The sequence below is a fragment of the Cavia porcellus genome, unplaced genomic scaffold (genome assembly GCF_034190915.1).
Source record: "Cavia porcellus strain 051 isolate PalLab524CR breed Dunkin Hartley unplaced genomic scaffold, mCavPor4.1 scaffold_3, whole genome shotgun sequence".
Classification (NCBI taxonomy): Eukaryota; Metazoa; Chordata; class Mammalia; order Rodentia; family Caviidae; genus Cavia; species Cavia porcellus.
In genome coordinates, this window is record NW_026947486.1 from 50,607,433 (window position 1) to 50,622,615 (window position 15,183).

General features: G+C 34.7%; 1 protein-coding gene across 3 annotated transcripts in view; it reads right to left on the reverse strand.

The window, feature by feature from the left end:
• The window catches only part of Chm (CHM Rab escort protein), a 165,732-nt gene that overhangs the window by 15,980 nt on the left and 134,569 nt on the right, over positions 1-15,183 (reverse strand). The gene's annotated exons all lie outside the window — the stretch shown is intronic.

The window sequence follows — 15,183 nt, forward strand, 5'->3', positions numbered from 1 at the left end:
CTTCTAGATATGGAAGAGTAAGTCAATATCAAAGTCCATAGAAGAGGAAATTGTAAAGATTAGAGCAGAAATTAATGCAATTGAAACAAAAAAATACAAACAATATGAATCAAAGGTCTTTTTTAAAAGAGGATAAACAAAATTGATAAACCTCTAGCCAACCTTATCAAGAAAAAGAAAGAAAAAATTCAAACCCATCCAATAAGGACTGAAAGAGGGAAATTACTATAGATCCCATGGAAATTCAAAATATCATGAACACTTACTTTGAAAATCTCTACTCACATAGGGCAGAATACAGAGGAAATGGACAAAGCTCAATCAAGAGGATATAACAATTTTGAGTAAACCAATATAAGCTACTGAAATCAAAAACATAATTAAAAACGTACCAAAGAAGAAAAGCCCAGGTACTGGTGGATTCACTGCTGAATTCTACAAGAAATTCAGAGAAGATTTAATGCCAACACTCCTTAAACACTCCAATGAAATTGAAAGAAAAGAAGTCATCCCTAAACCATTCTTGGAGGCAAGTCTTATGCTGATACCAAAATCAGAGAAATCCCTAACCAAAAAGGAGAACTATGGATCAGTCTCACTAATGAACATTGATGCAACGATTCTCAATAAAATACTTGTGAATAGAATGCAGCAAATCATTAAGATTATATATCATGATCAAGTGGGATTGATTACAAGAATGCAGGATGGTTCAACATACGTAAGTCAATAAATGTAAGACACCACTTCAAAAAAGCCAAAAATAAAAATAACATGATCATCTCAATAGATGCAGAAAAAGCTTTTGATAAACTCCAACACATATTCATGATAAAAACCCTACAGAAACTCAGAATAGATGGTATATACCTCAATCTCAGAAAGGTCAACAAACCAACAGCCAACATTATAGAAAATGGAAAAAAATCTGAAAGCCTTTATCCTAAAATCAGGCACAAGACAAGGATGTCCACTATCACCACTCCTATTCAATATAGTTTTAGAAATATTAGCTACAGAAATCAGACAAGAGAGATAATTAAAATGAATAAAAATAGGAAAAAAAGTTAAATCATCATTATTTGCAGAAGACATGATACTGTACATGGAAGACCCCAAAAACTCCATTAAAAGACTACTAGAGGTAATAAAAAAATTCAGCAGTGTGGCTGGATACAAAGATAACAATCAAAACATAGTATTCCTCTGCACAAACAAAATCTCACTGCAGAAGAAATTATGGAAATATCACCTGTCACAACAGCATCTTAAAAAATCAGATATTTAGGAATCTCCCTAACCACGAATGTTAAAAGATCTATATTCTGAAAATCATACTGCTCTAAAAAAGGAGATTGAAAAGGATATTAAAAAATGGAAGGATATTCCTTGCTCTTGGTTAGGAAGAACCAACATTGTGAAAGTGGCCATGCTCTCAAAACTGTTACACAGATTCAAAGCAATCCCAATTAAAATACAACTACCATCCCTTAAAGATACAAAGAAAACATTCCTAAAATTCATTTGGAAACAGAAGAAAGCTAGAATAGCAAAGGCAATTCTGGGCAACAAAGGGAAGGCAGGAGGCATTTCAATTTCTGACTTGAAACTATACTACAAACGCACAGTAATACAATCATCATGGTACTGACAAAGAAAGAGACCTCAGGATAAATGCAACTGATTAGGAGATACAAACAGTACCTCAAAGATACTCAGTCACCTTATATTTGACAAAGGGGGCTAGCCGGAAGGAGAGGAGAGGGACTTTGGTTCAGCCCAGCCCGCTGCCTCTTCTAGCCAAGGAGCACATCACAGCTGCTGGCCAGGAGGAGGGAGCTGGGCCAAGTCCCTGGAACCTGCTCTGACCTCTCCTGTGACCTTCTTTTGATCTGGAGAGAACTAGCACTACTGCCATTGCCTGGAGGAAGGAGCAGTCCTGCTGAGGAGGTTTGAGGCCTACTTAGGCAATAAGGGGACCTTCTATCAGCCTGGGGAGTTTTTCCATCCAAGCAGCTGGATTGTTACACAACATCCAATACCCAGGAGAGTATGAGATCCTTGCTCTAGGGGGTTGGGGGCCCACTGGGCTTGCAGCCACACTAGACTGGGCTTAGCAGGATTTGGGATTGCTTGGACCACACCAGGTGGCATTCTATCCCTCAGGGGAGCTTTGCTACCAGAAGGGGAAACTGTGCAAACTGAGGAAGCTTTAGGTTTACCTTAGAGGAGCTTGGCAAGCCTCTTTTAATCCAGGGGCTCTGCTGCCCAAGGAGGGCGCTACTACCAGAGGAGTCCCAAGAGCCCAGGACATAAAAGTCAATTTACAACATGACCAGGGGAAACTCTGGAACAACACTTGAAACACGGTAATATAGGAAAATGACAAAACGAAAGACCAAAATGCAATCTCAAACATCCAACCCATCCCAAGAAAGCCTAGGAGCCATGTACATAGAAGAAAATACATGCCATATACCTGAAATACCTGAAACAATAGTAACCGAAATAAAGAAGCAACTCCGGGAAGCTTTAAAGGAATTCAAACAAGAAATAATCTCTCAGGTAAAAGAAGAAAAAATAAAAGAAATGAAGGAGATGCTAAATATATCTAAAGAACACACAGTTAAAAAAATTGGAGGAACTAAACAAAAAGATAGAATCTCTGGATGAACAATATAAGAAACAAACAGAATATATAAAACAGATGCAAAGAGATATACAGGAAATCAAAAACTCCCCTGAAAGTTGTAAAAACCGCCTCAATGAATGCGAAGATAGAATTTCGGACCTCGAAGACAAGATTGCAGCCAGTGAACAGGAAAGTAAAGTTCTTTCAAAAATAACAAGAAATCAAGATATAACAATTCAGTACCTGCAAGATGACGCAAAGAAAAACAACATAAGGTTGTTAGGGATAAATGAAAAAGGAGACAATATAAAGGATGTCAAGAGGATATTTAGAGAAGTAATTGCTAAAAACTTCCCAAACATGAAATTGAAAACTGATATCAGGATCAATGAAGCATGTAGAACTCCAAATAGCTACAGCCAAAATAAGACTATACCCAGAAACATAATAATCACCATTCCAGAAATTGAACAAAAGAACAGAATGTTAAAAGCTGTCAGAGAGAAAAGACAGATAACCTATAAAGGAAAACCTATCAGAATCACAGCAGACTTCTCAACACAAACAATAAAGGCAAGGAGAGTGGAGTGAAGTATTTCAGACCCTAAAGGAAAATGATTTCCAACCTAGACTGATGTACGTTGCAAAACTGTACTTCAAAATTGATGTAGAAATAAGATACTTTCACGACAAAGAACAGCTGAAGAAATTCATGATCACTAAGCCAATCCTGCAAAGAATACTGAGACAGTTTAGATACACTTAGGAAAAAAACACTTAACAAATCAGACAATTAAAAAGAACAGAAAGATAAAGATGCAACAGCAGAAATATAACATGTCAGCAATAAACCAATATATAACAGTTATAATCATTAATGTAAATGGTCTCAATGCACTAATTAAAAGAAATAGACTGGCAGAATGGATCAAGAAACAAAATCCAACCATATGCTATCTACAAGAAACCCATCTAACCCAAAAGGATACTCACAGACTGAAAGTCAAAGGATGGAAAACAATACTCCATGCAACAGGAACCCAAAAAAAAGTGTGGGTAGCTATTCTGTTTTCAGACAGTGTGAACGTCAAACCAATAATGATCAAAGGAGATACAGCAGGTCACTATATACTGGTTATGGGAAAACTTCAAGAGGAAGACATAACTATCTTAAATATATATGCACCAAATTCCACAGCATCCAGTTATATAAAATAAATATTAACAAATGAGATACCAAAAAAGCAATAGCACAATTATAACAGGAGATTTTAACACACCATTGACACCAATGGACAGATCAACGAGACAGAAAATCAGCAAAGAAACAAAAGAACTGAATCACACCTGTGAACAAATGGAAATGATACACATATACAGAGTATTCCGCTCAACAACAACAGAATACACATTCTTCTCAGCAGTACATGGGTCATTCTCTAAATTAGACCACATATTAACTCACAGAACATATTTAAACAAATGCAAAACAGTAGAAATCATCCCCTGCATGTTATCAGATGATAACGCTATGAAATTAGTAATTAATGATAAAAGATACTGCAAAAATCCCACAAACACATGGAAACTGAATAACACAATCTTGAGTAATCAGTGGGTAACAGAGGAAATCAAAGAAGGAATTAAACAGTATTTACAAACAAATGAAAACACAAATACAACTTACCGGAATCTGTGGGATGCAATGAAAGCTGTCCTCAGAGGGAAATTTATTACACTGAGTTCCCACATCAGGAAAACAGAACAAATACAAATAAATAACTTGATGCTATACCTCAAACATCTAGAAAAAGAAGAGCAAATCAAATCCAGAGCCAGAAGAAGAGAAGAAATAAAAATCAGAGCAGAAATCAATGCAATGGAGAATAAGAAAACAATCCAAAAAAAATCAATGAATCAAAGAGTTGGTTCTTTGAAAGAATAAATAAAATCAATAGACCCCTAGCCAACCTTATTTAAAAAAAGGGGAGAAAAAGATCAAATTCATGCAATAAGGAATGAAAAAGGTGAAATCACTACAGACTCTACAGAAATACAGATTATCAACACCTATTTAGAAAACCTCTACTCTCAAAGGTTTGATAATACAGAAGAAATAGACAGATTCCTAGAAACATATGAAGTACCAAAGCCAGATCAAGAGGATGTAAAACTGCTGAATAACCCAATCTGTATTAATGAAATTGAAAATGTAAGTAAATCGTTGCCTATAAAGAAGAGGCCAGGCCCAGACTGATTCACTGCAGAATTCTACAAGAAATACAAAGAAGATCTAATGCTGACACTCCTCAAACTATTCAATGAAATTGAAAGGGAAATAATCCTTCCTAAGTCATTCCTGGAAGCAAATATTACTCTAGTACCAAACCCTGAGACAGACCCAACTAAAAAAGAGAACTATAGACGAAACTCCGTAATGAACACAGATGCAAAAATCCTTATCAAAATATTGGCAAGTAGGATGCAGCAAAGATTATACACCATGACCAAGTGGGATTCATCCCATTTATTCAGGGATGGTTCAATATACGTAAATCAATAAATGTAATCCACCATATCAATAGAGTCAAAAGTAAGAATCACATGATCATTTCTACAGATGCAGAAAAAGCTTTTGATAAGGCACAACATTCATTTATAATAAGAACTTTGCAGAAAATTGGAATAGATGGTCTTTACCTCAACATAATAAAGGCCATCTATGACAAACCACAGCCAGTATCATACTACATGGCCAAAAATTGAAGGCCTTTACTTTAAAATCAGGCACAAGACAAGGATGTCCCTGTCACCGCTCCTATTTAACACAGTACTGGAAATACTAGCCAGAGCAATTAGAAAAGAAAGAGAAATAAAAGGCATAAAGATAGAAAAAGAAGAAGTGAAATTATCACTATTTGCAGATGATATGATATTCTACATAGAAGACCCCCAAAACTCTATTGAAAGACTCCTAGATATAATCAATTCAGCAATGTGGCTGGATACAAAATTATTACTCAAAAATCAAGAGCATTCTTATACACTAACAACAAAATCACAGAAAGAGAAATAAGAGAAGCCACCCCCTTCAACCTAACAAACAAAAAAATGAAATACATAGGAATTCTTCTCATGAAAGAAGTGAAAGACCTACACAGGGAAAATTATAATACACTGAAAAATGAAATTGAAAATTATCACAGAAAATGAAAAGACATCCCTTGCTCATGAATAGGAAGAATAAATATTGTGAAAATGGCCATTCTCCCAAAACTGTTATACAGATTCAATGCAATCCCGATAAAAATACCATCAACATACCTCATAGATCTAGAGAAATCATTCCTAAAATTCATCTGGAGTGAGAAGAGACTCAGAATAGCAAAGACAGTTCTAAGCAGCAAAGGCAAAGCAGGAGGCATCACAGTCCCTGACTTGAAGTTATACAATAAGCAACTGTAGTAAAATCAACATAGTCCTGGAACCAAAACAGAGCCAAAGATCAGTGGAATAGATTAGAAGATACAACCATAACTACAAACACACTCAACCACCTTATCTTTGATAAAGGGGCCAAACATGTTACTGGAAGAATGACAGTCTCTTTAATAAATGGTGTTGGAAAAACTGGCTCTCCATATGCCAAAAACTAAAACTAGACCCATGCCTGTCACCATATACTAAAATAAAATCTAAGTGGATCAAAGATCTAAATATTAAAAGAGAAACACTAAATCTATTGGAAGACAAATTGGGTAAAAACTTTAAAGAAATAGGGGAAGGTAGAGAATTCAGGAACAGGATTCAAGCCGCACGGGAATACTTCCCAGTGTTGATAACTGGGATCACATCTTATTAACAAGTTTCTTCACATCAAAAAAAAAAAAAAAAAAACTCTAACATAGTGAAAAGAAAACCCACAAACTGGGAAAAAAATCCTAGTGAACTGGCCCTCAGACAAAGGACTTCTGTCTAAAACATATAACGAATTAAAAAAAAAAATCAGACCCCCAAAATTCAAAGACCCCATCCAAAAATGGGCATCTGAGATGAATAAACAATTTTCAGGTGAAGAAATACAAACGGCAAATAAATATATGAAAAAATGTTCATCATCATTAGTCATTAGAAAAATGCAAATTAAAACCACACTGAGATTTCATCTCACCCCTGAAAGAATGGCCAAGATCAAGAAAACCATCAACAATAAATGCTGGAGAGGCTGTGGGGAAAAAGTAACTCTCCTGCACTGTTGGTGGGAGTGTAGACTTGTGCAGCCATTGTGGAGGTGAGTCTGGAGATTTCTCAGAAAGCTGCGATGGGAAGCACCATTTGACCCAGCTATTCCACTTCTAGGCATATTCCCAGAAGAGCTGAAAACATCATACCACAGTGATATATGAGCACCCATGTTTATAGCAGCACAATTTGTAATCACCAGATCTTGGAAACAACCTAAGTGTCCATCAACTGAGGAATGGATAAAAAAGTTGAGGTATTTTTACACAATGGAGTACTACTCAGCTATAAAAATTGATTACTTTGAGACATTTATAAATAAGTGGACGCAGCTTAAGACCATACTCATAAGTGAAATAAATCAAACTCACATGTATAAATACCGAAGTTTCCCTAGTGTAAGAAACGATAAGAATACATAAAAGTACGTGGTAATCATGATTCCCAGTAACATTGGTTTGAAGCCATATAATGTTTTAACTCAGTAATTGGAATAGTTTTAATCTGAGTTCTTTTATTTTATTGTTTGTGATACTACAAATACCTATTTTGAAGAAAATAAGACAGCGTAATAGCTAGTGCTGATTTAATATCATCCTGTTTTGAAGCCCCATCAATTTGTTGTTCATCTGTTTCCATTGGTTCTAACATGTTGTATCTTATTATATGTTAATGTATGTAATAGTATAAGCAAATTTTTTATAGGCAAAGAGGTAATATGGAAACTGATGTTCGGTTTCTGTTAGCTGGTTCTAAATACCTTGCAATAATTTCATTCTCTTGAACGGTTTCACACTGTCTTGATAAGTTTGATGCTATAGTATATGAAGTCAGACTCGAATATTTCAAGGAAAGAGTCACTATGGTAACTACTATTAATGTCAGGCTATCTGGTGGTGAAACACAATGATGCAAAATAAATTTTTTGGTTCTGACTGGTGTGGTTCTATTGATATGTTCTTTTTTTATCTCAATCTCCACCCCCCTTTTTTTAAAATTAATTTATTTCTTAGTATCTTTTAACTAAGGGAAAACTAAATTAAAAATCTTGCGATATAGTAATTTTTTGGTTCCCTGTTAACCTGATGTGAACCCCTGTATTGTTCTCCACATCTTGTTCTGACTGATTTTATTATATTCTGTTTTGCTTAATAGTATTAAGTTTGAGGGTATAGGCAACCATTTGGAAGGCAACCAGATATTCTATGATACCCATTATCGTTTGACTATTATTTTCTTTGGAAGTCCTGTAAGCTCTCCAATGTAGGTTTCATTGGTCTTCTGTACTGTTTTGTTCAATTCTTTTATACCAGCTGATATATGCAACTCTTTTTAGGATAACAAGAGGCATAATGGTAACCACTGTTGATCACCTAGTAATATATATATTTTGCATTATATACTATGTCCATCCTCCTGTTCTAACTGACTCTGTTTTGCTTTGTCACATTGGGTTTTTCTTTGGTCTGTCTTGTTTTTTTTTTTTTATGTTTCTTATTTTCCTCTTCAAAGAAAAAGTTATAAGAACTGTGGGAGTAATGGAAACCAAAAAGTGTGATTGTTAGCGTAAAAAAGAGAGGAAGGAAAGTGATCTAAAGGATATAACTGCAAGTATATTTAAATGTGTAGGATAGAGAATCATATTGCTGAGTTTTTGTTGGATTATTGGACAGAACTCTCTGCAATCTCACTGTATTAATGTCCACTTTGTATGCTTTAATTTTGTAATATGGACAACTGTTTCTGAGATGATAATGTGTGATCTATTAACTGGTGAATTCTTACTGTATATTTTTTCTCTTGAAATTCTGTATTCCTTCTAGCCTTTTAATGTTTTGCTTCATTTTAGTTTTGTTTTTCTCTTTAAATAAATAAATAAATAAATAAATAAATGAATAAAAAGATTTGACAAAGGGGCTAAACATGTTCACTGGAAAAAAAACATAGCCTCTTTAATAAATGGTGTTGGAAAAATAGGCTTTCCAAATGCCAAAGGCTAAAACTAGACCCATATTTATCACCACACACTAAACTAAAATAAAAAAGAATTAATACAGAAACACTAAGTCTACTGGAGGACAAGGTAGGTAAAATTTGGAGACATAGGGGTAGGAAGAGAATTCATGAATAAAACGCAAGCCACAGGTGAAATGCTTCAAAGAATCAACAACAAAGTTTCTGCTCTTCAAAAAAAGTCACCAACAAAGTGAAAAGAAAACCCACAGAATGGGAAAGAACTGTAGTCAACAACCCCTCACACAAAGGAGTTATATCCAGAACATATAAAGAACCGAAAAACATCAAGTCCCCCAAATTCAAACACCCTCTCCAAAAATGGGCATTGGAGATGAACATACAGCCCTCAGATGAAGATATAAAAATGGCAAACAAATACATGAAGAAATGTTCACCATCACTGTGCATTCGAGAAATTCAAATTAAAACAGCATTGAGATTTCATCTCCCTGGAAAGAATGACTGCCATCAAGAATACAACTGATAACTAATGTTGGTGAGGATGCAGGGAAAAAGGAACACTTCTGCACTGTTGGTGCGTGCGCAGACTGGTGCACACACTGTGGAAATCAGTATGGAGATTCCTCAAAAAACTAGGATTGGATGTTCCATTCAATCCAGCCTTTCCCTTCCTGGGTTTTTCCCAGAAAAATTGAAAACATCATATCACAGAGATATATGTGCATCCTTGTTCACATCAGCACAATTTGTGACAGCTAAATCCGGGAAACCAAAATTTCCATCAACTGCAGAGTGGATGAAAAAATGTATTTTTATACAATGGAATATTACTCAGCTACAAAAAGATGGTCATGAGGCCTTTATAAGTTAATGGAGGCAACTTGAAAAATATATTCATTAGTGAAATAAACATGATTCACAGTAGTAAATGAAAGGGTTTTGGCCCAGACAGGACACTGTAGCCAGGAAAGCCACAACCAGAAGCAGGAAGCCCCATCTCCCCTGCCCCTAGGAAGTTACCTGTGACGCCATCTTCCCGCCCCTGGAAATTTACATATGGCGCCAAACCTACGACCAATGGGCTACCCGTGTATCCCTAATGCCCGCTTTAGGTTCCACCCCAAACTGAGGCTATTTACAGGCCCCAACGCCACGTGTCCGCCGGAGAGATCGCCGGACGCCAGCGGTGGGGGTGCCGGTCATCTCTCTCCGTGTTCTCAGAATAAAGGCCACTTATTTTATATTTCTCATCTTTTGTTAATATTTTTCATCTTTTGGAAATAACCCTAGCAGTAAATATCACACTGTCTCTCTGTGTAAAAAACAATAAAAACTGACAGAATAATGGGATCCAAATTGTATAATAGATATTGTCAAAGTGAAAGGAAAGTTAAGTGCTGTAATGGGTATAATGGCATATATAGTGTGTAAGATAGATGACCGTATTACTGAGTTTCTATTAGAACACTGAACAGAATGATTTGCACTGTCAGTGTTTGAGTGCCTAGTCACTATTTATGCTTTGATTTCCTGACTATGGCAACTATTTTTTAAGATGACAATGGGTAAGGTATCAACTACTGATTTTAGGATGTTAAGTTTTTTGAATCCGATATTGTTCTACAGTTCTTTTCTGTTTTTCTATTTTCTGTTTCAATTTTATTAGAAAAAAGAGAACAATGTGCAATATAACAACAATTCTTAAATTCTTTATTGTTTTGAAAACCTGTACTGTTTTTGTTCTGAGGTTGCTGTTGCTGTTTATATGTCTTTTGCTTTTTGTTTTTCTTTTCTGAGTTTTCTCTTTTTAAAATAAAAAAAAGAGTATATTTTAAGGTATGTTTTGTTGTGCAACCTAAGCAAACAGAATTTGTGTCTTATATTTGTGTTTAATACAAGAATAAAGGCTAATGCAATTTATAGAATATGAATATAGTATTGTGTCACTGAAATAAAAAAGGTAAGAAGTTCACTTGTACTAACTGAGATACTGAGTGTGACATATAATTGCTTTTCATGTGTAGTTTTTATTTTTTAAATTTTATATTAAAGAAGGTAAATTAAACATGAAAAACAGAACAAAAGATATCAGAGGAAAACAATGTATGAAACACAGATTTCAAAGCAAGACAACAGGAGATCTTCAATGTCTGTCATATTGTCTCTTGTTTGCTTCTAAATAGTTGTTCATATCTTCATATACAATGAATTAATACAAAACAAAATAGTATTAAATTGATCAGAATAGGATAATGAAAGCATTTTTGGTCTTGAAAACCAGACAACAGGGAAGTCAACAATGGCTGCCATAATGTCTCTTGTTCTCTTCAAAATGGCTGTCCATATCTTCATGTATGTTGAAATTAAACAATACAAAACAGACTAAAATCACTCTGACCAAGAATAATAGTATCTCCGGATTTCACAGCATGACACTACAGAATCAGCCCTGGGAACCTTACTGTCTTTTTTTCTTCAAAGTAGCTGTCCATTTCATCATGCATTATATAATCAATTCTCATAAGTGTTTAGGAGAAGTTCTACGCATGCATGAGTCTCTACATGTATACCTATCCTTTCTGTATTAGAGGGAAAAACAAAACAAAACAAAACAAATTCCTAGAAAACCACCAGACCCCATCCCCCCAAAAAACAAATAAATAACAATAGGAAGGAGCACAAAACAGTGACAATACAGACCTGACAAACAAGGTGGTATGAGCATAACTAGAGTTATTATTTTACATACTGATCTTCAAGAGTTCCTCAGATCACTATACATGTACAATTGTTTCAGTCCTATGAATGTTAACTATTTTGTTCCAAGAAATTATATTTTGTAGCATAATCATCTTAGCTATCCTAAATGTGTTTATATAATTTTAGATGTATTTTTCCCTTCCGCTTTTTTCATTGTTTTCCCTGAGATGTTATTTTTACCGTTTAAGTACATTCTTACCCTATCACTGTATTTATTGAGTCTTTGTATGTTATGTATTCTTATCATTTCATACACTAGGGAGACTATATGGTATTTACGCATGTGAATATGGTTTATTTCACTTATGAGTATGATCTCAAGTTGCATTCCCTTACTTAAAAATATCTCAATGAAATGGATGTAGTTTTAAAAATGGTAAGAATATATAAAAGAATGTGGTAATAATGATTCCCCACTATATTGCTTGGAAGCTTTATAATGTTTTCATTCATTAGATGGAATGGTTTTATTCTAGGTTGTTTGATTTTATTGTCTGTGATGTTATAAACAGCTGTTTTTGAAGAAAACAGGACATTATAATAGCTAGTAGTGATTTAATATCATCTTGTTTTGAAGTCTCACCAAACTTTTGTTCTTCTGTCTCCATCAGTTTTATCATGTTATATCTTATTGGATTTTATTAGATGTGATAGTATAAACAAAAATTTTTATGGATAAGGAGATAATATAGTAACCATTGTTCATTTTCTGTTAGTTGGTTCTGAATACCCTGTAATACTTTCATTCTCTTGAATAGTTTTACACCGTCTTGTTATGTTTGATACTATAGTATATGAAGATATACTCAAATATTTCAAAGAAAGAGACACTATGGTAGCTATTGTTATGTCAGGTTGTCTTGTGGTGAAACACTATGTTGCTTAAATTGTTCTGTTCTGAAAAAAACATCGCAATGTGATCATTCTTTAGAGCTGAGTAGTACTCCACTGTATAAAAATACCACAATTTTTTTTATCCATTCATCAGTTGATGCACATTTAAGTTGTTTTCAAGATGTGGTTATTACCAATTGTGCTGCTATAAACATGGGTGCACATATATCTGTTGTTTTCAGTTCTTCTGGAAATATTCCCAAAAGTGGCATAGCTGGGTGAAATGGGACTTCCAATCGGATTTTTGAGGTACCTCTAAACTAACCTCCAAAGTGGTTGTACCAATCTGCACACACACCAAAAGTGCAGAAGAGTTCCTTATTCCTGCAGCCTCTCCATCATTTGTTGATGGTAGTTTTCTTTATCCTGGCCATTATTTCTGGAGGAAGATGGAATGTTAGTGTGGTTTTTATTTGCATTTCTCTAATGACCAATGATGAGGAACACTGTTTCATGTATTTGTTTGCTACTTGCATTTCTTCATCTGAGGACTGTGTGTTCACCTCAGATGCACATTATTGGAGTTGGCATTTGAATTTCGTGGATCTGATTTTTTTTTTTAAAAAAAGCTATACGTTCTAGACAGAAGTCCTTTGTGTGAGGGACTGTTCACTAAAATTTTTTCCAAATTTGTCAATTTGCTTTTCACTATGCTGGAGATTTCTTTCAACATGCAAAACTTTTTTAATAGAACGTGATTCCAAATATTGATTCTGTGAAGTATTTCACATGCAGTTTGTTTCTCTATCTACCCCATGTCTTCAAGATTTCTACCTACTTTGTCTTGCAACAGATTTAGTGTTTCTATATTGTAATCAGATCTTTGATTAATTTAGACTTTAGTTTAGTACATGGTGATAGGCATGGGTCTAGTTTTAGTTTTTGGCATATGCAGAGCCAACATTTCTACCACCATTTATTGAAGAGAGTATCTTTCTTCCAGTGGACATGTTTGGCCCCTTTATCAAAGGCATGGTGGCTGAGTGTGTTTGTAGTTGTATCTTCTATTCCATTGACCTTGAGATCTGTTTTCTTCCAGTATCATGCAGATTTTATTATAGTAGCTTTGTAGTATAAATTCAAGTCAGGGATTGTGATGCCTCCTGCCTTCCCTTTGTTGTTTAGAATTGCCTGCGTGATTCTAGGTCTCTTCTGATTCCAGATGAATTTTAGGAGTGATTTCTGTAGGTCTATGAGGTATACTAGTGGTATTTTGATTGGGAATGAATTAAATATGTATAGAAGTTTTGGAAGAATGGCCATTTTCACAATGTTTGTTCTTCCTATCCATGAAGAAGAGTTGTCTTTCCATTTTCGGTGGTCCTCTTCAATTTCTTTTTTTCAGAGTATTATAATTTTCCCTGAATAGATATTTTACTTCTTTTGTTAATTCCTATTTCCTTTTTTTTTTTTTTTTGACACTATCATGAAGGGTATATCTTCTCTTATTTCTTTCTTTCTTTCTTTCTTTCTTTTTTTTTTTTTTTGTCTTTTTCCTTTTTATCAGTACTGGGGATCAAACTCACGACTGCCTGCTTACAAGGCAGGTGCTTATGCTGCTGAGCTAAATTCCCAGCTGTTATTTCTTTCTTAGTGGTATTACTGTTAGTGTATAGGAGTCCTATTGTGTTATGAGTCTTAACTTTTTTTCTTTTTTGTCTTTTTCATTTTATCGGTACTGGGGATCGAACTCACGACTGCCTGCTTGCAAGGCAGGTGCTTATGCTATTCAGCTAAATCTACAGCCCCTGCTTGCAAGGCAGGTGCTTATGCTATTCAGCTAAATCTACAGCCCCGAGTGTTAACTTTTTATCCAGCTACATTAATGAATTTAGTTATTATATTTGGGACTGTTTCAATGGAGATTTTGGGGTCTTCTATATACAGTATCATGTCATCTGCCAATAATGATAATTTAACTTATTTTCCTATCCTTATTCTATTTAATTATTCCTCTTGTCTAATTGCTCTGGCTAGTATTTCCAGCACTATATTGACTACAAGTCGTGATAAAGGACACTGTTGTGTTGTTCCTGATTTTAGGGCAAAGGCTTTCAGTTTTGGCCATTTAATATGATGCTAGCAGTTGGTTTGTCATAGATGGTTTATCATATTGAGGTAAAGACAATTTATTCCAATTTTCTGTATGATTCTTATCATGAATAAGTGTTGGACTTTATCAAAAGATTTTTCTGCATTGATAGCAATGATCAAGTGGTTCTTACTTGTGGCTTTATTGATATAGTTGATCACATTTATTGATTTCCATATTTTGAACCATCTATGCATTCCTGGGATAAATCTCACTTGGTCATTGTGTATAATATTCTTGATTTGCTGCATTCTCTTTGCCAATATTTAATTGAGAATTTTTGAATTTATGTTCATTAGTGAAATTGGCCTCTAGTTCTCCTTTTTCGTTGGGTCTTTCTCAGCAAGAGTAATACTTGCTCATTAGTAATATTATTCCAGGAATGAGTTAGAGATAACTGCTTCCCTTCCAATTTCATTGAAGAGTTTGAGGAGTGTCAGCAGCAAATCTTTGAATTTCTTGTAGAATTCCGTAGTGAATCTGTCCGGATCTGGGCTTTACTTTGTAGGATTTAACTACATTTTCAATTTCATTAATTGAATTTGGATTATTCAGCAGTTTTACATCTTCTTGAGCCAGCTTTGGT